The sequence below is a fragment of the Protopterus annectens genome, chromosome 5.part1, assembly GCF_019279795.1.
Source record: "Protopterus annectens isolate FY-2018-M chromosome 5.part1, PAN1.0, whole genome shotgun sequence".
Classification (NCBI taxonomy): Eukaryota; Metazoa; Chordata; order Ceratodontiformes; family Protopteridae; genus Protopterus; species Protopterus annectens.
In genome coordinates this window covers 361,872,317-361,897,099 of record NC_056736.1, presented here as the reverse complement: position 1 = coordinate 361,897,099, position 24,783 = coordinate 361,872,317, and the positions used below count along the sequence as shown (strand labels likewise).

Here is a 24,783-nt window from a genome sequence, read left to right as displayed (position 1 = left end):
TATTTACTACTTTTAGTATAGCTGGTTTAGATTCTGATTTCCATTTTCCAGTAACTGCTTTTCTGGCAGCCACCATAATTAGACACAGCAAGGTCTTACTATGTCCAGGCAATTCCGATTCTGGATCATAGCTCAGAAAAATCATCTCCCTTGTCACATCAATCTGCCCACCCTGCATCTCCAACAATGCATCCCACAGGGAATCCTTAAAGTCTGCAACTCACTGCACTCCATAGAAAATATGTTCCCAATTGCCTCTTTCTTCCCTGTCATAACTCCAACATTTGCTGTCTACCTGAGGAAAAATTCTCCGGTGTCTACTATTTAAACATTTCCAAGCAAAAATCCTAAATCTTCTAGATTTTGCTGCATATATGAGAGACATACATATATTCTCCCGTTGTTTCTTTGTAAATTGCTTATGCAATCTCTCTTCTCAATCCTTTCTAACCTCCCCTGACTGATTCTTACAGTTACCATGCAATATTTTATATGCTCTACTAATTATTCCTTTTTAATAGCAGCTTCTGTTCTAGATTCTACTAAAAATTCTACCAGTGCTGGTCTTTCATTTAGGAACCCCCTACTTCTTTCTCTTTGCCTGTACTTCGATAGCAATTATTGATAAGGGAGGGCAATCTCTAACCTGCAGTCCAAACAAATTCTTGGCATCTTACCATTCTATTACATTTCCCTCTCATGATGTTGTGTTACCTAGGATTATGATGAATGAAAAAGGTGACTTCAAAGTATACAACTTTTCTAGTGTTAATATCGACAAAGAAATGATCGAATTATTAGCACTTGGTTTTACTTTTATACCTAGTACTACAGGTAATATTGCCAAAACTATCATTGACTTAAAATGTTACACACGTAAGTTAAATTTAAAACTGTTATGTGGTGATGTAGGAAGTGAAGTTCCTAGAGGTTTAAAAACACCCAGTTTATTTAACCCTCCTGTCCACAATGGTTTACACTTGTTTGAAACCATTTGTGAAATTGACTTAAGACATTTCTTCTTAGAGTCTAAGAAAAACACTAACACCTCTAATTTTAACATCACAAAGGAACAACAAATGGGGTTGCGCTACCTCACTGAACTTCCTGTCAGGTTTATTAAACCAGACAAAGACAGTGGGGTAGTTGTATTCGATGAGTTCCAATATAAAGAAAAAATGAAGACTACTTTGGACAGTCCTGCATACGAATTGGTATCCTTAAATGAAGTTAATACTTCACAAAGGCGTACTAGGGCGTATTTTAGGGACCTATTTCTGGAAGGAAAAATTGATTTAGACCTTTTCAATTTTATTGATATCGTCCCCCCAAAAGTTCCAGTAATGTTTGGGATCCCTAAAATACATAAAAACGTACAAGATCCCCCTATGAGAGCCTTGATAGATGCACGTTCCTCTATCACCTACCCTTGCTCACGGCTGATTGACAGTATATTGACAAAATACATTAAAGGTGTTCCAGGCATCTGCAAAGACTCCTGGACTTTCCTTAACAACATCAATGACATTCCATTTGATACTGCCAACAACTTTTTGACTATTGACGTTAGACCTGTATACATCCATCCCACATTTAGAAGCGGTGGAATGGATAGGCTTGCTCTTGAACGAGTTAGGCGCTCCCAGATCTGAAACGGACTTAGTTACAGAATTGCTCGACATAGTGTTGACCTCAAACTTTTTTATGTTTGATAAGGAGTTTTTCCTGCAGAAACAAGGTGTAGCAATGGGCTCCCCTTGTGGAGCCAGTGTTGCGAACCTTTTTGTAGCATACTGGGAAAAGCACTTTTTGTTTAATAACAATGACTTGATGAAGAATGCTACTTTCTATACTAGGTTTCTAGACGACATTTTTATTCTGTTACGTGAGGATGACACTTGGGCAAGGCACTTTGTGGATACCATCAATGAAACAACACAATTTCTAAAATTTACATATAAATTTTCCACAAAGGAAATTGACTACTTAGATGTCAAACTAGAAAAAGACCTAGAGAAGAAAGTACTAACATCAACAGTCTTTAGAAAACCTACGTATGTTAACTCCTTTTTACACTTCTCAAGCTTACATCCATTCAGACAAAAGCGATCAATAGTCAAAAGTCAATTAGTCAGAGCTGGTAGGATGTGTAGTACCCTTGTGGACTTCACAAAAGAATGTATCTTTTTAAAACACCTATTTGTGAATCGGGGCTATCCAGTTAAGTTGGTTGATGACCTAACAAAGGAAAGTTGGTTGATGACCTAACAAAGGAAGTTAGTCAAAAAAGATTAGAAGGTTACTACAAACCCCTCCTTAACCAAAGTTCTCCTCTTTCTAGTCAAATTGTTAAGTTGACAAATTTGAATGTAGAAAAAACAGGGGTATTGAACCCATTGGAACATACTGAACCACCTTTCGTTTTAAGTTTTGTTACAACTTTTAGTATGGATTCGAATGCGATTAGGTCAATCATATTTAAAAACTGGCAAATTATCTCTGACTCACCAATACTTTTGGAAAAATTAGGCCCTTGTCCTAACATAATTTACAAGAGAGCAAGTAATTTAAAAGAGATCCTACAAAGGAATTCTAAAAGGGACTCATTTAGCAGACAAAGAGGTTCATTTAAATGTGAAGCTTGTAATTACTGCAAATATATAAAACCAGGAAACGCATTTAACATCAGGAAAAAGAAATATACAATTCACCATAGAATTAATTGTCAGACTACTTCAGTGGTATACATTGCTTTCTGCGAATGTTGTTCAGCCTTTTACGTAGGAAAAACGGACCGCAAGGTCCGTAAAAGAATTTATCAACACACCTACGCTATTAGAAAGCATAAAGAAGAGAACGCATTAGCGAAACATACTGGCACACACCCTGGACACACCTTTTTATTTATGGGAATTGACCACGTCCCAGTTGATACCAGAGGTGGTCCAACATCTCTCATTTTAGAAAACCGGGAGCTTGAATGGCAACTTTCTTTGGATGCGTTCAAGTCTCCCGGTTTAAATGAGAATTGTAACATTGCGCCAGTACTAAAATTACGTAGTTACTTACGTTAGAGAATTTAATGTTACTATTTTTAATGTGTAAAGCTGTTTTTTTAATAATACACTTTTTAAAAAAACACACACTGGTCATAGAAAATGTCTTTATGAGTTAGGTTAATTACTACTTTTTAAAAAAGGACGTTTTCTGTCTTTTTAAAACACACGACCCCTTTTTTTTCACAGAGTTAAACTGTTGTCAGACAGATGTAGGGTTTACAACATACAGTCTTTTCCTTGCATTTACGCACACCAGCACTTATGGTTACGACATGATTTGTTGTATTACCACAATAACTATACAGGAGAGCTGGTGTACGAATGTCTTTTAATTTTTAGACAAGGTGGGTTATTAACTTGTCACTGAATATGTTTTTACTGTTGTTATGAGCTTTAGTTAATGCTACCAGTTTTGATATGTAACTATTGTTGATCATTCTTGTATATAAAAAAGTCACGTAGAGTGAAGTGTAAAGATTTAATTACGTCACTTCCTGTGAATCAGAGTTGATTTTGTATAAAAAGGTTTTTACACTCATTGAGTTAACTGAATGTTTTACCTCTGATGAAGCTACGGGTCAGTAGCGAAAACGCTTTTTCTGTTTTTAAATAAATAAAAATCAGTGTTAAGGACTACTGGACTGTTGGTGCTGTTGGTGTTCGTTCAGAAGACCTCCCCTGCTCGTTCTTTACATTTCCCTCTCTAGCTATTTGCTCCCAACATCTTGATTCATTTGTCAGTTTTCTCTGATAAATTCCAGCCCCCTCTTGCCTGTTGTCTATATCCCTAATTGCAGTCATCACTATCAGCAGAATCATCTTTCTCCATTGCCATATTGGGTTAGTTTTTAGGATGCTTTCTGCTGCTTTACAGATATAATATTCTGTATCTTCTTCTTTCGGCTGCTCCCATTAGGGGTCGCCACAGCGGATCATCTCTGTTTCCATTTATTCCTGTCCTCTGCATCTTGCTCTGTCACACCAACCACCTGCATGTCCTCTCTCACCACATCCATAAACCTCATCTTAGGCCTTCCTCTTTTCCTGTTATCTGGCAGCTTTATCCTTAGCATCTTTTTCCCAATATACTCTGCATCCCTCCTCAGCACATGCCCAAACCAGCGTAATCTTGCTTCTGGCTTTGTCTCCAAACCTTCCAACCTGGGCTGACCCTCTAATATACTTAATCCTAATCTTGTCCACCCTCGTCACATCCAGTGCAAATCTTAACATCTTTAACTCTGCCACGTCCAGCTCTGACTCCTGCCTTTTTGTCAATGCCACGGTCTCCAACCCATATAACATAGCTGATCTCAATACCCTCTTGTAGACCTTCCCTTTCACTCTTACTGGTACTCGTCTGTCACAAATCACTCCAGACAGTCTTCTCCACCCACTTCATCCTGCCTGTACTCTCTTCTTCACCTCTCTTCCACACTCACCATTACTCTGAACTGTTGATCCCAAGTATTTAAACTCATCCACCTTCACCACCTCTACTCCCTGCATCTTCACCATTCCTCTATCCGCCCTCTCATTCACACACATATATTCTGTCTTATTCCTGCTGACCTTCATTCCTCTTCTCTCTAGAGCATATCTCCACCTCTCCAGGGTATCCTCCACCTGTTCCCTACTCTCACTACAGATCACAATGTCATTTGCAAACATCATAGTCCATGGGGACTCCTGGCTGATCTCGTCTGTCAACCTATTGCAAATACGGGCTCAGAGCTGATCCTTGATGTAATCCCACCTCCACCTTAAATGCATCCATCACTCCCACCTCAAACCTCACCACTGTCACACTACCCTCGTACATATCCTGTACCACTCTTACATACTTCTCTGACACTCCCGACTTCCTCATACAATACCACAACTCCTCTCTAGGCACCCTGTCATATGCTTTCTCTAAGTCCACAAAGACACAATGCAACTTCTTCTGACCTTCTCTGTACTTCTCCATCAACACTCTCAGAGCAAACATCGCATATGTAGTGCTCTTTCCTGGCATGAAACTATACTGCTGATCACTAATCATCACCTCCCTTCTTAACCTAGCTTCCACTACTCTTTCCCATAACTTCATGTTGTGACTGATCAATTTAATCCCACTGTAGTTACTACAGCTCTGCACATCACCCTTATTCTTAAAAATCGGTACCAAAACACTTTCTCCATTCCTCAGGCATCCTCTCGCTTTCCAAGATTTCATTAAACAATCTAGTTAAAAACTCCACTGCCATTTCACCTAAACACCTCCATGCTTCCACAGGTATGTCATCTGGACCAACAGCCTTGCCATTCTTCATCCTCTTCATAGCTTTCCTTTCTTCCTCCTTGCTAAACCACTGCACTTCATGATTCACTATCCGCACATCATCCAACCTTCTCTCCCTCTCATTCTCTTCATTCATCAGCCCCTCAAAGTACTATGATTACTGTCATTCTTCTTAAAGGCCTGTATCCAAAATCCCAGTCTCTCCTTGCTTCTTGAGCTTCCCCCCTGTTTTACCATCATCCCTTTCCACTTCGAATTATAGTTTTCTGCTTGTGCTTGTGCTATGTACAGCAGGCTTAACTGTGTAGCTCTAAAATACCCTTTCAAATCGGGTAATCCCAATCCACTTTGCTCTACTGGAAAAATCAGCTTATCCCATTTAACTCTTGCTGTCTTCCCTCCCAGATAAAGTCCTTCAGCTCTTTATTAATTGCTAACAACAACTTTTCCTCTGGTTGATAAAAAAAAATGCCTGACCTGTGTATAAGACTAATGGGACTAAAAACATTTTAACTGCTTGTATCTTACTATCCATATTCATATAACAAAGCTTCCATTTTCTCAGTTTTTATATTATTGTTTGTTTAGTCTTTTCCCACATATCCTTAGCTGCCACACCAGAATAATTTTTAATCCATACTCCTAAACACTTAATTTTATCATGTCCCCATAAATATGGATATTGCTGAACCAATTCATATTTGGGAACATAATTTACTGCTATTGCCTTTGTTTTAGCTTCATCAGTTTTGTATCATGAAAATATCTGAAACCATCTCAAAATGTTCCACAGCACTATAATGTCCTTTTCTGGTGTTGTCAGGTATAGAATATCATCATCTGCAAATACAGCCAACTTTTCTTGACTACCATACCAATTATATCCTTGAGTTTTTGAGTCCCTTATTTTATTTGCCAATGGTTCTAAATATTATGCAAATAACAAAGGGGGAAAGAGAACACCTCTACTTGGTTCCTCTGCTCAAACAGAAATTATCAGAGAGGACCCCACCCACTTTAATTTTCACCTTTGATCCCTCCTGAATCCTCCAAATCAACCATATACTTTTTTCAGGAAATGCAAATGCATCCATTACCCTGCTCATAAAGTCCCAGCTTACTCTGTCAAATGCTTTCTCTGCATCAAGACTCAACAGCAACAATGGTATTTTCTTATATTCTGCTTCCCTTTGCATCATCAATGTTCTGTTAATGTTGTCAAATATTTGCCTCCCCTCCACAAAACCACACTGGTCTACATCCATCAATGTTGGCATTACTCTTGCCATTCTTTTAGTCATTACACACATGAACACTTTATAATCATGGTTTAGTACTGAAATGGGTGTGTACGGAACTGGATTTGATGGAACTTTACCCTCTTTAGGTATTACAGCTACTACTGCTTTCTTCCAGAATGTTTGTACTTCTCTTAAAATACTGTTAAACAAAACCTTCCAGATCTTTATCAGTTTTTTCCCTCTTAGCTTTCAAAGTTCCATAGGAATACCATCTATTCCTGGGGACTTTCCTGTAGATTGGTTATACATCACAATTTTTATCTCCTCTCCTCCTATCCTAACCATTAGTAATGGAGTCTCATCTACCTCTATATTTAATTCTTCCATAAATATTTCCATTGGTATCTTTTCTTGATTTCCATATTTCTCTGCTTTATGCAGACTTTCACAGAATTTCCTAAATATTTCTAATACCTCTAGAGGATCTCTTGTTACGTTCATTGTTATAAGCTCCTTAAGCCTGGCAACAACACTTTCTACTTTCTGTTGCTTGAGTTCTTGTGCTACAAGATTTTCTACTCTTGATTTTTTTGCTTAACAGCAATTTTTCTAAACTTGTGGATATTATCGAGGTAATCCCTTATTGTCTGATTAGCATTCTGTAAATGATCCTCTTCTTGTTCTGTGAGATTCCTATTCTGCAATACTTGAACATTTGCCAGTCCCTCTAAATAATTCTTACTTCTTAACCATAGCTCCCTTTGTTTTATTTCCACCCTATTTTAAACTCCACCTTAATTTTATCTCACTCCCTAGCTATATTTTCAGAAGTAATTTCTATCCTCTCAAACAGTTCCTGAATAATCTCCACTATCCATTCCTTAAATTGCTCTCTTCAACAGATCGGTGGGAAAGTGCCAGTGTCTCATTTTTATTTCATTACCCTGCGTTATTTCAGTTATTATTAGCGCACAATCTGAAATAGTTAATGGGTAAGTATCAAGACCTTCAATTAAATGCACGTTCCTGTGAAATGTAAATTCTTTCTAGCATAGCCCAGTTTTATATCGTTGGGGAATAATATGTAAATGCATTCTGAACTCCTATTACTGAATTCATATCTTCCATGCCAAATATTTTCATAAATTTCTTCAAAAATCTACCCTCCTTTGTTATACTTTCCCTTTTGGGCCCCCAGACACATCTTCACTCTTGCAAATCAAATTCCAGTCCCCGCCTATAAAGAATATTCATTGCTGAAATCTGATTATTTCTCCCAGAATTTTCTAAGCTCCATTACAGCAGTTTTAGGTGGAATATAAATACATGCCACTGTAATCCTCCTCCCTTGCCAGTAGACCCTTAGCACTACAAATCTGTCATTATCTTTTTTATCCTCTTTCATCACTATTGGAGCTCCTCCTGCAATTAACATAAGTAGTCCTCTTTTGTACTGTCCCATATATTTTGCTGAATAACCATCCCGTAAACCTTTCTTTATCCAATTAACATGTTCAGTTTTTTTCCAAGTGTTTCTCCTGTAACAGCTATTTGCACTCTAAATTTTTAATACAGTCCTCTTTTCTTTGTTTTTTGTATTTATCTGTGAGATCACTAACATTTAAAGACATTACAGAGAGCACCATTGTATCAAAAAGTTATTATTCCCACCTTTTATGTGCACCACCTTTTTTGTTAAATGTCTAATTCCATCTTTTGTCTTACATGCATACACCATTTGGCAAGTTGAACTTTTATATAGTTGTTTCTTGTCATACCCATTTGAGCCTACATCACATCTTACAAAACTTTTTGTTTTATTGAAAGCCCTCAAAAAAACCCAATACCCCCTAAAACATATCAATTTAATACTAACACACAAACCTATGCACACATCTTCAAATATTGAAGTATTACCCTCCTAATAGGAACAAATGTTCCAAACTGACAGCCACACTCAGACTTGAGTTCACCTAAAAGAATGGTATCCATGGTAAGACGCATGGTGCAGCCTGTGCTTCTACAAAGTACTAACTGGTTTTGTCTTATCTTTATAGCTCTTTCTGCTGGGAAACCCCCTGAATGCTTTCAGAAATCATCATCTCCTAGACAGTTTCTCTTTTCTGTTTTTTTGTTCCCTCAAACACTTTCCACCACACTGTAACCAATTTTTCTTTATCAGGATTGTCTCCATGGAGACACAAGGGCCAGATACAGAATTGCTACTAAGCACACAATCATTTGCTAGAAAAAAAGCATCATACCATTCAATATTCTTTTTCATTTACTTGTTTTCTCTTAAAACTCATTACTGAATCAATCTAAGGTCCTTAATCCAGTCATTCCCCTATGCAAGAATGAGAAAAGGCACATTAATGTTGCTTAGTCATGCTCTTTTAACCAGTCTTTTTTTAAATGAACAGAAAGAGAAGGGAGAAAAAAAGCAGCACCATCTTACAATCCCCATTACATTTACAAGTAACTGAGAAAACCTTTATAGCATGCAAAGAAAGCCATACACTGCAAAAAAAGTACAATTAAGAAGAAAAAAAAATGTTTTCTTTACTTAAAGTTAACTTTCTTCCCTCTCTTCCCCTCCTCAAAGTAATTTTCTGAACATTAATGACCCAAAGTAGGGCATACGCTTAAATTCCCCAACAAGTCCAACAAATTCTGAAAAAATCCAATATTTCCAAATTTTTCTGTTCTGTCATATTCCACAAATATAATTATTGCACTGTAATCCTACTTTAAGTTACAGGTTTTATTACTGTTCATCTCCATCTCTCATATCATGTCTCTACTTCATTTCCAACGTACTCTTGATTCTTCTGGTCAACTCTAGTGCTCCCTTCCTTCTCTCCCAACACCTTCTTTTGAAACAGCGGTAAAGATTTCACAGGTACAGTCTCTCTGTGATCTTTATTACCAGAATAACAAGATGCAGAATCTTCTTCTGTTTCACAGCTCAATTTTTGTTGGACAAACTTTTGTATTTCTTCCTTAGCATGTACTTCACCAAAAAACTATTTTTGTCCCTCCAGGAAGAATACCTTGAAGACAACTAGGTACAGCACACCTACATCTTGACATTCCCTGAATAGTGGAATGAATTTACGCCTCTTCTGCCTGGTGTACAATGTGTAATCATTCTCTATAAACACTACTGTCTCCCACTTTTAGTATTTTGCCCTTATGCCACAGTTGTGTCAGAATCAACTCTTTCTGCTAGTAGGATTGCAACTTTACTACTAAAGGTCTAGGGTGCTTTCTCATAGCCATGTTTGGAGCATACACATGATGTGCCATTTCAGCTAACAACTCCTGCTGTGGAATACCAGTCCAGTTGCTTATTTGTGCTTTCATAAAATAAATGCAGTCTGTTCCTTCCAGCTTCTCTGGTATAGCTGAAAATCTCAGTTTTCCCTATGTGCTCTATCCTCTAATTCTATTATTTTATGAAACATCTCTTCCTGAGCGGTCTTACATTCAGCCAGCTTTTTCTTCATTTCAACCTCTGATTTGTGCAGCTTTATCACCTCCTCTGCATATCTGTTTAAAGTGTCTTTCATTTTTTTTCTAGCCTTTTGTTGTTTGTGTTGATAAACTCCATCAGTGTTTCGTTTACTTTAACCAGGTATGTGTGCAGCTGTCTTGTATCTTCCTGTAGGTTACTGGAAGTCATGTCTGGAGGATGCATTGCTTATTCTGTTGAACAGCTGCAGAAAGTACAGTTGTGTACACTTACAATAAATGTAGATGTTCGAGTGTCTTCACTGTTGCAGTCATCACTGTAGGGTTCTTCCTGCTGGCAGGCAGCCCTCGGTCGGCCAGAATCCCAAAGTCTGGGTCCGGCGTCGGCTGTGCAGTCACCCTCCCTGACGTCAGAGCGCCAGGGGTACAAAGCTCCCAGCCGACGCCATGTTCTCCAGTTTTTCTTGCCCCAGATGTCAGGTGCCCAAAAGTAAAGGTTAAAAGTAAAACAAAAAATTAACATACAAAAAACCCCCATACCCTGTAGCAAATACACCTCAGAAGAAGGGTGAAGCAGGGAACCACACCAATGAAAGTATAAGAGGGGACAGGAGGGTGGGTAACCCAGACTGCAACAGTGAAGACACTCAAACATCTACATTTATGGTAAGTGTACACAACTGTACTATGTTCATTGTGTTTCACTGTTGCAGTCATCACTGTAGGGTTGAATCCCAAAGCTGAGATAAAGGGTGGTGGTTATTGAGTAGAAGGGGCGGCTAGAAGGCCTTGCAAGACCGCAGAAGCAAAGCCTGCCCTGGACTTAGAATAAAGAGGGAGATTATAGTGCTTAGAGAAAGTATGCGCTGAACTCCAAGTTGCAGCTTCCAAAATATCTTTGGTAGGTACTCCCCTGAGAAAAGCAGCTGAAGTAGCAGCAGCTCTGGTCGAGTGAGTCCTAATTTTTCCTGGGATTTGCTTTCCATGATGAGAGTAACACAAACTGATTCCATGAGCAATCCATTTAGAAATGGTCCGTTTTGAAATAGCTTTGCCTTGGGAATTTGCTGCATAAGAAACAAACAGTTGTTCTGTTTTCCTGATATCCTTGGTTCTGTCCAGGTAAAAGTGAAGCTGCCTGTGCACGTCCAAAGAATGCAAGATCCTCTCCCCCTTATTTTGTGGATTAGGGAAAAAAGTTGGCAGGTGAATAGTTTGGTTTAAAGCCACTTTAGAAACCACTTTAGGCATGAAAGTAGGGTTAGTCCTCAAAGAAACCCTGTCTTGATGAAAAATAATGTAAGGTTCCACAGCCATGAGCGCTTGTAACTCTGAGACTCTCCTGGCTGAAGTTAAAGCCAGTAGGATAACAGTCTTCCATGATAAATACTTTATATCAGATGTGGCAGCAGGCTCAAAAGGAGGCAGAGTAAGTTTTTCCAGAACTTAATTGAGGTCCCAGGCAGGAATGGGTGGTGTCCTAGGGGGCCTTAAATTCTTTGCTCCTCTGAGATATTGTTTCAGAAGTGGATGTGAAAAAATTGGAGGATCTGTATTATAATGTGCAGAGATAGCAGAGGCATGTATTTTTATGGAGGAAAAAGATAAACCCTTATGTAACATATCTGTGAGGTAATGTAAAATCAATGGAATATTTGGAATGAGAGGATCTGATTCCTGAGCATGCATCCAGGTGCAAAATCTCTTCCATTTACCTTCATAACATTTCCTAGTGCTAGGCCTTCTGGCTTCTAAGATAACATCCATGACCTGTTTGGAAAGGGTAGGATTAATCATAGACCCTGAATACGCCAGGCTGCCAGACAGAAAGTTTTGATATGAGAGTGCAGGACCTGGCCCTGATGTTGAGACAAAATATTTGGAATCTGAGGTAGAATCCAAGGAGGCTCCTGGGATAGATTTATCAGTGTTGAGTACCAAAACTGTCGAGGCCAATTCGGGGCTAGTAAAATCATCTTTGGTTTGTCCTGTTTTATCTTTAATAACACCCGTGGTAAAAGAGGTAGTGGTGGAAAGGCATACCCCGAGAGGTTCCTCCAACTGAATGAGAGAGCATCCACTTTCCATGCTAGCTTGTGATATGTCCTTGTGCAAAAAGTCTGTAATTGGTAATTGTGGGGAGATGCAAATATATCTATGTCCAGGCATCCCCAGGCTTCTGTAATCATCTTGAATATTTGGGTGTCTAGCATCCACTCGTGTGGGTCTGACAGGTTCCTGCTCAGGCTGTCTGCCAGAGTATTTTGTTTCCCTGGCAGGAATTGAGCTTGTAGGTCCACTTTGCAAGCTAGTGCTGTGTTCCATAGAGTCATGGCTAGTCTGCAAAGGGGGTAGGAGTGTGAACCCCCTTGCTTGTTATGTACCACATAACTGTGGTGTTGTCCGCCCGTATCAGTAGCTGCCCTGGCTGTAAAAGATCCCTGAAAGCCAAGAGGGCATTCTGCACAACTAACATCTCTTTTAAATTGATATGTAGATGCTTCTGATCCTCTGTCCAAAAACCTTGCAAGCCTTTCCCCTGCAAGTGGGCTCCCCATGCGTAATCCGAGGCGTCCGTGGTTATCACTTGGTAGGCTGGAGGTAGGCTGAAGGCTTTCCCTTTGTTTTGAAGACATGCCATGGCCCACCAATGGAATTCCTTTTGCAGGCAAGGCAAGACATCAATCTCTGTTTCTAGACTGTGACAATGTTGGGACCATACGCTTTTTAGGTACCATTGTATCTTCCTCATATGCAGTCTTGCATATGGTATGAGTAGGATGCAGGAGGCCATGTAACCCAAAGCCTGCAGGAATTTCCTTGCAGTTAGCTGAGACAGTAGCGCCAGGCTTTTGAAAGTTGAAGCCAGCTGTAGTTGTTTTTCTGATGTCGGGAATGCCACCTGGGTTGTTGTGTTTAAAAGAGCACCCAGGAAAGTTATCTGTTGAGTGGGTGTCAAATTTGACTTTTTTACGTTCACAGTGAATCCCGGGTACTTGAGTAGATTCTGAACAAATTCCAGGTGCTGGAGTAAAATATCCTTGCTGTCTGCTTGAATAAGGCAGTCGTCCAGATAAGGGTAAATTTGAATTCCCTTGAGTCTGCAGTAAGCTACTACTGGTGCCAAGCACTTAGTAAAGACCCTGGGCGCAGTAGACAAGCCAAAGGGCAGCGCAGAGAATTGGTAATGTTTCGAGCCTGCCTTGAACCTGAGGTATCTTCTGCACTCCTGTCTGATAGGAATGTATAGGTAAGCTTCCTTTAAATCCAATGTCACCATCCATGCATTTTTGCTCAACATTGGCAGGAGCTGCTGCAGAGTAAGCATCTTGAACTTTGGTATCTCCAGGAAAGTATTTAAGACTGACAGATCCAGGATGGGTCTCCAAGTATTTTGCTTTCTGGGAACTAGAAAGAGTCTTGAATAAAAGCCTTGTCCCATCTCTGATTTTGGAACCAGTTCTATGGCCCTCATTGCCATGAGGGACCTCACCTGTTTTAATGCCTCTGCTCACTGATTTTTTGGTAGGTCTGTCCATCCATTTGGTCTTGGTAAGGTGCGAAAGTGAAATTTGTAACCTCTTTAAACTACATCCAGAACCCACTTGTCTTGGGTTATGTAAGTCCAATTTTGGTGAAAAAGAGAAAGTTTTCCTCCCAGAGGAGCATCCAGGAGAGAGGTTCCTGGAGCCATGCAGGGGGAGTCAGTGAGCCTGTTTCCTATAAGATTGAGACCTATCTTGTCCACCCCTGGGGGTGGAAGCACTCCACTGTCTAGGTCTATAAGATGTCTGTGCTTGGGCCCTCCCTCTGGGGCGCCTATATCTACCCCTCTGAGGCCTGTCCGAGCTGGGAAAGGACCAATTTTTAGCTGGCCAATTTCTGCTAAATCTAGGAGGCTGAACTTGTAAGAAATCCTTAACTGTTTGCATGGATTTTGCCTTATCCTCCATTTTATTTATCACCTCTTCAGCCTTAGACCCAAACAAAACATGATGTTGAACAGGAGCATCCAGTAACTTTGCTTTCACTTGATCAGGCAAATTTTGTTCCTTTAACCAAGCATGCCTTCTAATGACCGTGCCAGTGGCAGCCACCCTGCAAGAGACCTCCAAAGCATCAAAACCATAGTGTAAGGTATGTTTCCCCACCTGCTCAGTAGCATGCATCAAATCATGTAATTCTTTATTGTCTGCACATGCAGAAATGGTACCCAGCTTTTGTTTCATAACAGACAAAAGGTATTGCTGATATTTTAACATATGAAATTGACAATTTAAAACCCTAATAGATAAGGTAGCAGAAGTGTACACTTTTTTGCCCCATCTCTCCAAAGCTCTAGAATCCTTATCTGACGGAATAGGGTTCTTAGCAGTGGCGGCCTTAACACCCTTAGGACTCTGAGAAATGGTTTCTGGATCAGCAGTAGGATTTTTATAAAGAAACTGGTGGGAGTCAGGGACTCTGTAATATCTATCGGGCTTAGCAGGGGCCGGAGGAAAGGAGTCAGGAGTTAAATTAGACTCAGAAAAGACATCATCCACAATATCCAAAATAGGGGGAATAGCCAGGGCTCTGTGTTGGGGAAGAAGGAGGAAATCCCTAAGCCTTCTCTTAGATTCAGAGTACTCCTGTCCTTCCCAGTGAAAATGTTCCCTCATGTCATGTAAAGTTTCCCCAAAAGAATAATCCTCAGGAGGAGAAGCTGAAGGAATGGATTCCTCAGCATCAGAATCCTCATAAGGAGGGAAAGTATAATCCTGTTCAGAGGAAGACACTGAAGAGATAGATGCCTGATCAGAGGATTCATAATCCAATTCTTGTCTTGGCCTTTTGTCTGGAGGGGGATGTGAACCCCTAATCATAGTTAGCAAGTCCTCCGCCATTTTAAGCATTTGTTTTTGAGATTTAGGTCCTGGATCAGAGGAGGCCTGGGCTTGAGTCTTTAATTTAGAAGGAGTCTTTGCCTTTGTCTTTGCCTTTATCTAAAGCTGTGTAGGCCTGAAAACCCCCTCGGAAGCCGGTACCTGCACAGCGGCTCTGGACCCATCCAAGGGAGCATTATCCGAAGGTCCTGCACCTGGAGTATTTGAAGGCCTAGTTGGCTCCTTGTGGGAGTCCGTTTCGGCGAGCGGTTCTGTAATGGCCGATAACAGGGGCTGCGAAAGCGCCTCACTGACGATGGCCGAACCGGCAGCTGGCTCTGATTGTAGACTGTCGTCTGATTTGAACCCCGGAGGCCTATCCTTATCCTTGGCGCCTCTTATGAACTCCGGTAGTTGGAAGCGTGTCCAACGACATGTTATAATTAAATCGCCTCCCAAAGTAATGAAAAGCAAAATCGTATCTCCGTTTAATAGTACGTTGATTAAATCTAGCACAAAACCGACAACTAGCTACATCGTGGTCAGGGCCTAGACAAGGAATACAGTAAGAGTGAAAATCCTTATGAGGTATTTGCTTCCCAGATGAAATACAATTATTAACTTTTTCTGACATCAGTCTGGAGCAAGAAAAAAGTTTCCCCAATGGGGTACTTAGCTTTGAAAAGAAGAAAATCTTCGGAATGAAGCATCAAAAATAGCAGGAGTCAGCCGACCGGCACTTGCGAACTGCTTCCACTGCACGGCAAGAAAGACTGGAGAACGTGATGTCGGCTGGGAGCTTTGTACCCCTGGTGCTCTGATGTCAGGGAGGGTGAATGCACAGCAGACGCTGGACCCAGACTTTGGGATTCTGGCTGACCGAGGGCTGCCTGCCAGCAGGAAGAACCCTACAGTGATAACTGCAACAGTGAAACACGATGAACATCTTTCCTCAGTCAGCGTTTCTTCCTCACTTTTTGTAGCTGATTTTTTTTCCCAGGTGCTCTGTACTTTTTTACTGGCATCCAGACAATACACTAACAAGCCAGTTACTGAAATCGACCCATAAACACAAAAGTCTACTGGTCTTCTCTGTTCAACTTCTGTTTTAACACTGGGAGAGCTAGAGTTCAGCAGTTACTCAATGTGCAGCCATCTTAGAATTCAAGTTACTAGTCTGAATCGTCAGCATCTGTCTCAACAGGAAGCATACTTGTCTTGTGCTGAAAGATCACAAGGTTGTGAGTTCTAATCTCATACCATGTGTTGGATTAATTTTTCCATTAATGATACAGTAGTGCAGCATAAGGGGGTGTGCTGCACTCCTCAATGTGCCATTGTTCAGATAAGACATTAAACTGATCTCCCATCTGAGTTGGTGGAAGTTTGAGCAGAAGTAAAATATTCCATGGTACTTATCAAAAAAAGTAGGACAATTTCCATAGTTCCCTGGCCAAATTCCCCCTTGTCAGTATGAATGCTACCTCGGGTCTCTTCTGAAGACAGACCACTGGCCTACTGGGACTAACATGATCGATAAAAGGGAAAAAAAAAGTTTACACCTCAGCCATATCCCAAGATCCTTGTATCCACAGCAATGATCCACAGAATTATCTGTCACACATATTGTAATAATAAAATTCCTTGTTGATGTGTAAAGAAGTGGAAAAAGTGACCAGACCTACATCAGAAAGACCACACATTACTACAGGGATGGTACAATACCGGATACTCCTATCTCTTCTTCTTCTTCAACTGTTCTGCGATATCACAATAGTCTCTGGTTTATTGATTCTCAATCCTACCAAAACCAAACTCTTACTCTTCCTGCCCCACTCCCTTAATCATCATAAACCCTCCTTTGTCATTAAGTCTCTCAATAACACAACTATCATACCTGACACCCACACAAAACTACTTGGAGTCATTATCGATGATTACTTAAGATTCAATCAACACATACAGCAATGTATAAAGAAAACACATCAGAAGTTAGGTCTGTTATACCGAAACAAAAAGTATCTCAGTCCCGAAGCTAGACTCACCCTAGGACAAGCACTTCTCCTCCCCTCACTCCTCTACGCAGCCCCAGTCCTTATAAATATCCAAAAAACTACCCTGAGTAACAATCCTACCACAAAATAGCCAGATTCATCACCAACTCCCCAAACAACACACACAACTGTATTGCGTTGAAGTCTCTACAATGGCTAGAACTCCCACAACTACTACATCTCTATCAATTTCACACGTTGCACTCTATGCTCTTTAAACCATCCAACTGTCCATCCCTATCTCTCCTTGTCTCTGTCTACACCCCATCTCGACCCCTCCGCACCTCTAATCAACAATTGCTTGAAATTTACCACCCAAACAAGTCAGTAGGTAAGCTACTCTACAAACACTCTGTGGCCCAAGCCTGGAACAAACTACCCCTTGACATTCGCTCAATCTCTCACACCCCATTATTTAAAAAGAACCTAAAGACTCATTTACTCAATTACAAAATTTGCCCCTGCATATGACCCAACATAATTTCTCTCCTCCCCCCACTTAGGAATCACTCTGTCTATCCCCACTAGCACAGTTACATAGCGAGAGAAAAAAAAAAAAAAAGCCTTGTACTGTCATATAACTATTGTTGTTGTTGTTTTGTATATTGTGTTACTATTGTAAGACTAGTTTGCTGTGCTTGTATACTACTGTAATATTTTTATTGTACTATTCTGGAGCTTTTCTCCTCGGGTCTCCACTGAAAATGGGGCAAAATCCCAGTTGGACTAACCCGGTCAACAAATGTCATTAAATAAAAAAAATAAATTATTGTCTCAATATGTGGAAGGGGTGGATGTGTGGACACGCCAACTGAAGAATTTAAGCCTGCCAAATGACACAAATCTGCATTTCATACCAAATTATTTAAAATCACAGCTTGCTAAATGTTTGCATCCTGGTAACTACCCCCCTCAGCATTCCTTACTGCTTTTTACATATGTACTTTATTTGTGGATAGTATTTTAGTAGTAAAAAGGCTGATAATCATGTATTTCGCATCTAATCCTTATATCTATGTTTTCTCAATAAGACATAGTGCAGCCTTTTATGTATGTACTTTACATATGCAGAACATTAAATTTTCTGTTTACCTTAAGAAATTGTGTGTGTGTGCCTTTAGAAGCTGAACTGAATAAATAGAAGTGACACTGCACTGCCAAATTTACATTCCATCTTTGAGGCTAAAGAACTTCAAAATAAAATGCAAAACTTAGAAGTAGAATTGAATCCTTTTCTTTCTTTAGGACTGAGCAACCTCTGAGCTAGACTACAAAAATAACAAAGACATGGCTTTACCAGAAAGGCTCATCCAGACTCTGCTACACTTTGCTGTGAAGGAAAGGTTAGTTTGCTGTTATTTTTTGTATTTCTGTGTTGTCTTTCTATATTTTGAATACTGTAGTTTGTTTTCTTTACCTTGTGTTTTGCTTGCATTCTGTTTAACAGCATATTAAAACTTCAAAAGAGACCACAGCTCTCTCTGTTCTGAGTCAGGCAGAAATAAGAACTGATTAATTAAGGACTCATTCATAAGACAGAAAAGGTCACTTAAGGTTAATCACTTGTTAACAGAGGGGGTGGAGCTAGGAACTAAAATTTCTATTGAAGGAGTAAACTAAAACATTTCAGAGCTTTACCAGAAAGGCTCATCCAGACTCTGCTACACTTTACTGTGAAGGAAAGGTTAGTTTGCTGTTATTTTTTGTATTTCTGTGTTGTCTTTCTATATTTTGAATACTGTAGTTTGTTTTCTTTACCTTGTGTTTTGCTTGCATTCTGTTTAACAGCATATTAAAACTTCAAAAGAGACCACAGCTCTCTGTTCTGAGTCAGGCAGAAATAAGAACTGATTAATTAAGGACTCATTCATAAGACAGAAAAGGTCACTTAAGGTTAATCACTTGTTAACAGAGGGGGTGGAGCTAGGAACTAAAATTTCTATTGAAGGAGTAAACTAAAACATTTCAGAGCTTTACCAGAAAGGCTCATCCAGACTCTGCTACACTTTACTGTGAAGGAAAGGTTAGTTTGCTGTTATTTTTTGTATTTCTGTGTTGTCTTTCTATATTTTGAATACTGTAGTTTGTTTTCTTTACCTTGTGTTTTGCTTGCATTCTGTTTAACAGCATATTAAAACTTCAAAAGAGACCACAGCTCTCTCTGTTCTGAGTCAGGCAGAAATAAGAACTGATTAATTAAGGACTCATTCATAAGACAGAAAAGGTCACTTAAGGTTAATCACTTGTTAACAGAGGGGGTGGAGCTAGGAACTAAAATTTCTATTGAAGGAGTAAACTAAAACATTTCAGAGCTTTACCAGAAAGGCTCATCCAGACTCTGCTACACTTTACTGTGAAGGAAAGGTTAGTTTGCTGTTATTTTGTATTTCTGTGTTGTCTTTCTATATTTTGAATACTGTAGTTTGTTTTCTTTACCTTGTGTTTTGCTTGCATTCTGTTTAACAGCATATTAAAACTTCAAAAGAGACCACAGCTCTCTGTTCTGAGTCAGGCAGAAATAAGAACTGATTAATTAAGGACTCATTCATAAGACAGAAAAGGTCACTTAAGGTTAATCACTTGTTAACAGAGGGGGTGGAGCTAGGAACTAAAATTTCTATTGAAGGAGTAAACTAAAACATTTCAGAGCTTTACCAGAAAGGCTCATCCAGACTCTGCTACACTTTACTGTGAAGGAAAGGTTAGTTTGCTGTTATTTTTTGTATTTCTGTGTTGTCTTTCTATATTTTGAATACTGTAGTTTGTTTTCTTTACCTTGTGTTTTGCTTGCATTCTGTTTAACAGCATATTAAAACTTCAAAAGAGACCACAGCTCTCTCTGTTCTGAGTCAGGCAGAATTTTTTCCTCCCTCCCACCCATTTAAGTTGTCTTGTTAAATACCACTGTCTTTCTAGTTGCCCGCCTCTTATGTTAATCTGACCATATATCTCATTTCTCTCTACTTTCACTGGCTTATGTGAGTAATCACAAAACCATCACTTTTGAAATCCCACCCTTCAATTATTTAAATTTATTGGCCATCCTACAGTATTTCATAGTACCAAAATACAAAAGTAACCACCCCTTTCAGTCCATCTTGCTGTTTTAAAATAGTAACTCTCCACTAAACCTTAACTTTTAAACAGGTAAAACTCAAGTTACCTACTTTCATATCTAACTTCTCTCGTGCACACTGCAGAGTGCATTCTTTTCAATCTTACCTTTAAGCATCCCTGTTACTAGCACTTTCTCTAATACCTAAAAGATCATCTCTACTTGACTCCAAGTAGACTTTTCTCTATCTGTTAAACCTAGCACTTGTTCCTACAGTACTTATTACCTTGATACGGCACTCTTATAGATAGCACCCCAAAAGGCAAACCCCCATTTCTCGGTCACTCACGTCCCCGGAATCTCTTTTAAAGTTTTTGTCTAGTCCTTCTAGCATGTCGAGGATCAGTTGCTAGTGTCCTCTCCTGCTCAGCTGGTGAACCTGGGAATATTGAGACAATGTTACAATTGCCTCATGTACACAGACAACCCTCTCCTCCTCCCACAAAACACAAATACATGCGAGAGATGCAACTATACGGCCAAACTGGAGGCTGAGCTCTCTCAACATAGGACTGGCAAGACCAGTCAGGAGGAGAAGGTTACCACACACACTATAGACCCAGTCTCACATAGTACCATCACAACCTCAAATCATACACATAAACACACAAAGACATACTCGGCTCTGATCAAAAATCTACCAAAACAGCAGAGGCCACCAAAGCAGACACCCAAACAACCACCACCTCAGAACACAACACCTGCAACACATAGACCTCACAGTCAGAGTGTCAAACAGTCACAGCCCTTAAGGCCAAACACAATGCCAGACACACTAGTCATTGGTGACTCCATAGTCAGACACACTGACGCCCCGCTCACCAGACTGAGTAAGGAGAAGGTCACAGTAAGCTGCCTGTCGGGCGCTAGAATCCGCCACATAACGCAAGCACTCAGGTCTCTCAACAGCAGGTACAAATATGACTCAGTTATTGTCCACGCTGGTGTAAACGACCTGAGCTCCTTGGACTACATGAAAAGAGACATTGAGGAGCTCTCTGATTATGTAGCCCAGGCAGGTATGACCCTGACCTTGAGCAGTATCCTACCTTCACCAAGAATGATGCCACAATACAGAGATAAGATGATCAGCTTTAACAATTGGCTTAAACTCTGGTGTCATTCAAAGGGGATCCAATGTCTGTCTGCCTGGGATGACATGCTGGACAAGCCACGCTGCTTCGCAAGGGACGGCTTGCACCTGTCACCCTGGGATTCCGGATATTGGCAAAGGCTCTTGCCACCCCCATAGTGCCTTTTTAGGCAAGGCTCAAATTCTAAACCTACCACCCTAGAACACAAAAAGGAAAAAACTAAGGGTAATGCTGCTCAATGCCAGAAGTCTAAATCTCAAAATGCACGCACTCGAGGCCCTTCTCAGTATGGAGAACATCGATGTCTGTGCAGTGACAGAAACCTGGTTCAAGGCTCCTGAGAGCACCCCAGCACTATCAGGTTTTACCTCTTATCATGCCCGCCCCAAAATCCGGACAATACCAAGAAAGGAGGGAGTATCCATATTCATCAAAGACACCCACACCTCAAGACTGGTGGCAACGCATCGATGCATCGGAGACCATCCAGGTGCAATTAACCATAGGCAAGACTGCTCTGCAAATTGTAGCATGTTACAGGCCACCCTCACAAACTCAGGAACCTCACATGGCCTTCCTGAAAACACTAGAGGGGATAAATGTATCACCAAACACCATCATACTAGGTGACTTCAATTACCCTAATATAGACTGGGAACACTACTCAAGCCCAAACACCCTAGCCCAAAAGTTCCTGGAATTCATAAACTCAAATGCCATGGAACAACTAGTCACCATCCCCACAAGAGGAGAAAACATACTTGATCTCATCATCACGAACATGGGAGCACAATGTTCAACACCGGAAGTATACCCCTCACTGGTGAGATCAGATCACAAACTAATCTCGCTGGAGGTCCTCATCCCACCCCCCTCTGAAATAAAGACCACAGTAAAGAACTTCTCGAAGCCGACTTCACACTTCTAAAGACTAGTGTGGTCTCCTTTAAGGCCCCGAGCCGGAAAACAGTACTCAAGCCGCTGAATCACTTACAAATGCCTTCTACCAGCACCTGCAGGACTGCATGGATAAGGCAATCCCAAGCAAAACAAAGACTCTTTGTACCAAAGGCAAGCATCCACTCTGGTGGACCCCAGCCATAAACAAACTCTACAACAAAAGGAGGAAGCTACTACAAGATAGAGCAAAATCCTTAAAAGGTAAGACACCCTTGATCACTATAAGTAAAAACTAAGAGCTCTCATAAAATCATCCAAAGCAAATTTTGAGAGAAAAATAGCTAAAGACTCAAAAGACAATCATAAGGCCTTCTTTAGCTATGTTAGAAACCTGGGAGGAAACTCCCAGATATGCTCAGAACTAGTTCATAATGATGTGAAGATTACTGATCCTACAGACATTGCCAACATACTGGCTGACAGGTTCAGTGCAAACTGCTCCCCTCCCCCAAAAGGAGAGATATCTATACCAAGCGATTGCAGCCCCCAAACATCTCCAACGCCCAAGTGAGAACTGCTCTCTCCAAAGCAAAAACACAGCATCCATGGGACCTGATGGTGTCCCCGGCTGTGTGCTCCACTTAACTCAACGAGGAATTAAACCCACAGCTAGGACAGCTGTTTAATCATAGTCTTACCTCTGGATATGTACCCAGGAGTGGCGCACTGCAACTGTGGTCCCACTTCACAAAGGCGGTGCCTCCACCGACCCTGGAAATTACCGTCCCATTAGCTTGACAAGCCTTATCTGCAAAGCCATGGAGAGGATCATAATGGACCTCATAAATAAAGACATAGGGAATTTGCAGACTTTGGATCCATCCCAGTTTGGCTTTGTCAAAGGCAGATCATGCCTTCTAAACTTGGTTGACTTTTTCAAACAGTCACCAAAGCCATTGATGAGGGAAAGGCAGTCCATACAGCCTACCTCGATCTGGCTAAGGCCTTTGATACAATACCCCACTCGGGTATCATTGAAAACTGATCAGCTTAAATGTTAACCCATACATCACAAGATGGGTTGCAAACTGGCTGAGTGACAGAACCCACAGGGTCAGAGTTGCTGGCGCCATGTCAGACTCAAAGCCTGTCACAAGTGGTGTACCACAGGGCTCAGTCCTGGGCCCACTCTTGTTTGGCATCTACTTTTCCAAGTACAAGCAAACACAGGAGGGTTATGGCTGACAAAGTTTGCAGATGACTGCAAACTGGGCCATAGTAGAAAACACATCTGACACAGATATCCTTCAGAAGGGTCTCACAGAAACGGATAACTGGTGCCAGAGCCATGGCCTAAAGTTAAATGCCAAAAATGCATAGTCATACCCTTCGGGAAAAACAAGGTTACCCTAGCTACCAAATAGGTGGCAATCCACTGAGTACAGAAGAAGTTATCAGGGACCTGGGGACCCAGGTTGATAGTAGTCTGTCATTCGACACCCATGTAGCTAAAGTAGTTAGGAAGACCTTCTACATTGCCCACCTTATCATGAAGGGATTCTCATCTAGATCAAGGGAGGTCATAGTCTCCCTATACTCATCACTCATCAGACCAATGATTGAATACAATGCCCCATTCGGAATGTATCTGACCCGACACTTGCAGCAGCTGGAGAGGCCACAAAGTTCCTCACCAAAAGGATAAAGGGTCTCAAACATCTGTCCTATGCTGCCCGACTGAAAGAACTCCAGCTCTATTCAGTCGCCACCGCTTGCTCAGAGGTGACCTTTGCCTAACATACAAGGCCATGTCAAACCCAGATTTGATGAATATGCTTCACCTCAAAAATCTAGATCCGTCAGAGCCACAAGGGCGGAGACTTAAACCTCGACACGGCTATTAATAGGACGTGCTGGAGGGATAGATTCATCACCCAAAGACTCCCTATGCTGTGGAATAAAATCCCGGTATATGTGAGGCAGAGCACCTCGCTGGCCTTGTTCAAGAGAAATCTTGACCAATGGATGGGAGATCGCAGATATACCCCAGGGATTACCTCAGTGTCACTGCTCAACAGAGGCACAGCAAAATAATGGGTATAGTTCCCCATACTAAAGGGGTGGCTTAAGCCACAAAACTATGGGCTAGGCTTGTAAATGCCCTCGGGCAGATAGCCTAGTATGAACCTATGAACCTATGAACCTATGGTGGAACATCATCCCATGAGTGGTAGCTGAAGGTGTACCCCTCTGGACAAACACTGAAGTGTTGCAGTTAATACAGTATTTCTTCTTGTATCTTACGTCAGTCTTCATTTGGCAGTCTGCTGTTTTCTGTCTTCAGTGCAAGATTATATATATATTTTATTCTTTCTGGATTAAGTGTTATGAAAGGAAAGCTGCTCAGCTGGCTGTTTCCCAGATGCAAATATTTCTTACTCATTTGTAGGCAAACTAAAAATAAGTAAATGATCAAGCTGTATTTTCAGCACTAACCTGGTAACCAAAATGGCTATGGAGGAGGGAGGGGGGATGGCAATTCCTTTAGGTTCCCTGAAAAAGGTATCTGTGTCAATGCTTGGGTGGTGTCTAGACAACTGCTGATGAAAGAATTAAAGACTTAAAACAGGTGGCCACATAAAGTTCTGTGAGAAAAACTACTTGCTGACAAAGCTACCTTGAATTAAGATATCTACT

At 40.7% G+C, this 24,783-nt stretch overlaps 1 protein-coding gene across 1 annotated transcript in view; it reads right to left on the bottom strand.

Moving 5' to 3' along the window:
• The window catches only part of APBB1 (amyloid beta precursor protein binding family B member 1), a gene marked incomplete in the record, with an annotated part of 1,507,904 nt that overhangs the window by 13,638 nt on the left and 1,469,483 nt on the right, over nucleotides 1-24,783 (bottom strand).